The following is a 3,185-nucleotide window of genomic DNA, read 5'->3' on the forward strand; positions in this document are numbered from 1 at the left end:
GATTGTTGAATTCACCATAAAATTTTCTTAATCAAGTTGTTCGTGTTATCAAAAATTTGGGTTTACTTTGGTTTTGAAAATATAAGAAAGAAAGCATATTTTTAAAAAATAATAAAAAAAAAAGTGGCCAATGATGCCAAACCAAAAGATGCGCAATGACGCCAAATTAAAAAAAAAAATACACAAAGTGTATTAAAATCAAAAGATGCTCAAAGAGCCATTCAAGTGATAAAGGGCATAAAATGAGCCCACAAAAAAAAATATGCTTATTTTTCTTATACTACTAAAAATTTAAGAAAATCCTTGATATGTTTGAAACTTGTGCTTGAAAATCTTGGTTCCTAATTCAGCAATTCGTGCATTGATCTTCTATTAGATATGCTTTATGAAAAGAGTTTTGAAAAATTAATATTTCTTTTTCCCATTTATTCCTTGATTTGGATATTGGATTAAAAAGTTTTTGAGCCTTTAAAAGAACTTAAGTTGGGATTATCAAACTCTGAATTTCTAACCTTTTTTGGATTATGCGTTGTCAATCCAATTCTACTAAGTTTTTGATTAAAACCAAGAGGTAACTTTCTCATTTTAAGAAAATTTACTTTTTCACTAGATCAGGGAACATTTTTATCTTTTATTCGTTTTGTTTTTTGTGCCTCTTCTCTTTTTGATAATGTCAAAGCGGGAGAACGTAATGTTGAATTTGTATCATTTTTTTTCTTTTCAAAAATTTTAAAACAACAAAAATATTTTTATCTCCCCTATTTTTTAAAAGGGTTTATTCTAGTGAGGGGGAGATTAGGAGATATTACTTTTTGAAAATTTAAATTGAATTGTTTGCGATCATCAAAAAGGGGGAGATTGTTGCGGATCTATGGTTTATGATTTTGATGATAGCAAACATTCCTTATTTCTCTATGATTGCCTTTTGTGCTAACGTTTCAGGTCCACATGATCAGACTGTAATTTAGAACCAGCTCAAGATTGGGTAGACGAGGTCTGTGTCAGCTTGTAATCTTTTTCCTTTCTTGAGTTTGTTGGATTTGGTGTGGCATTTAATGGTTTGTAACTTGAAATATTTTCTGTTGTGCCCTAAAAGATTTCTATTTTTGGTAACATCGTCCAGGACGATATTTATATCGTCCTAGATGATTTGATAAAAGTAGAAACACTAATTAGGGCATTCTCATTAAAGCATCTGTCATTATGCAAAACACAACGTCCTAGACAATTTTGTATCGGCCAGGACGATAGGCTCAAGTCAGTAAGAATCTGCCACCAGATCTATTTAGAAATAACCTATTTTTGGACATCGTGTAGAGGATCGTCCAGGACTATAAAATATCATCCAGGACGATCCAGGTCAATTTTTCCAAAATTTCTCTAGAATTTAAGGAAAGCAATTACATGGTCAAATCGTCCTGGACAATCTCCAGATCGTCCGGGCCGATTAGACATCGTCCAGCTTCATTTCAGGGCGTTATTCAGGACGATTTTCCACATATTTGAACTAATCGGCCAGGACGATATGCCTATCGTCCTAGACGATAATGTCGGCAACTTGCATTAATGAGCTCGTTTTGAGAGCTTCTATTTAAGCTATGGCATGACAACTTTTGTAAGTGTCTTTGGCAGCCATTGTAGCTTTGTTCTTGTGGGGGAAACTTGAAGAGAGAGCTTGAAAGGGAGAGAGGAAAGGGTAGAGTTTGAGAGGGAGAAGATCCTGTGAGGTGGGGAACTCAAGGGAGTGTGGAGGGGATTCCACACGGTTGCTCCGGCAAACTCGCACCTTAGTACCATCGGATTCAAGGCTTATCTCGAGGTAAGTTCACCAAAAAAGAAGATCTCTTTGGTGTCAAAGGACCTGACGACTCCGCCGCACAGGGGAAGGTGGAAGTGATTTTGTAAGGGCTGCTCCGCCTAGCTGTGGGGCCTAAAGGAGAGACACTTTTTCTAGTGCAATACTTGGAGGACGCCTCAAAGGAGTGGATGTAGGTCAAGGATTGACCGAACCACTATAAATCCGTTGTGTTCTTTTCTTATTATGGCTTCCGCATTTTTTTTTCTTCCGCACTTTGTTTGTGGTGATTTTGGTTGGAGTTTTATCTTGGGTTTTAAAGTTATCCAATTCACCTATCTCTTGGTTAGCTTGGGCAAGTTCTATTGGGCTTAACATCTCTAACGAAATTTAAGAAATATGTATTTCTCAAATAACTTTTATATACTAAAATGGGACTTTCAAACTATAGGGGTTTTATAGTGCTCCTAAACCTACATATATAGAGACCTTAAACTCCTAAAATTTTCAAGTGGATGATGAGTTATAGATTTTTAAACATTAATGAATTTTCTTTAAAAAAATACAATTAGATTTAAATAGTTGCGCTTTTACACGCAGCAGTGTTAGGTTTGCCACTTAAATTATCGCGGGCCTCACAAGCGATGAGTACTTATCCCAGTTGTTCGATCAGAGATCTAAAAATTGGTTGATATCAACTTGAAATTGTAGGTGGATGGAAGGAAATGGATCCAACTAGATCAGCACCATCCATCTAATTTGAATTTAATTGATGATATTTATTTCATCTTTAAGCTATCACTGCCTTTCTTAGCCTTGAATGGTTTTATTCATGATCCATGGAACCTAACTGGTGGATCATACTCAAAGTCATCCTACAGCATCATCTGGAGTTTTATAACTTAATATTAAGATTAATTTATTTTTATTTGAGTTTTAAAAACATAAAAAATATAATAATTTGAACTAATAAATATGATTTGTTTAAAACATAAAGATTTCCCCAATTTTCATGAAGTATTTTTTAATTTATTAATAGTATAATATCACTTTGTTGATTGTCATCCCCATTTCATCTTTATAGTTTCGTTTGGATCATCTTCCTTACTGCTTTCAAAAATAGCTTTTTAATATAGAAATTTCTTGAACTGGAAAATTTTCTACCAAAAAATTACTTTAGAAATAAGTAATAAGCTTTCTCAAACAAAGCCTAGAGATACCCTTTCCCAATTGTTTAATGTCCACTACTAGCAGAAATGACCATTAACATTTTGCATAATATTTGTAAAGATAAAATTTAATTAAATAAATCATAATTATTTTATCTTTAAATAAAGAACTTCCCAAATACTCTTTTTTAGTAACATTTATTTTATTAAAGAAGAATACT

Source organism: Dendrobium catenatum, unplaced genomic scaffold, assembly GCF_001605985.2.
Source record: "Dendrobium catenatum unplaced genomic scaffold, ASM160598v2 fragScaff_scaffold_1022, whole genome shotgun sequence".
Lineage (NCBI taxonomy): Eukaryota > Viridiplantae > Streptophyta > Magnoliopsida > Asparagales > Orchidaceae > Dendrobium > Dendrobium catenatum.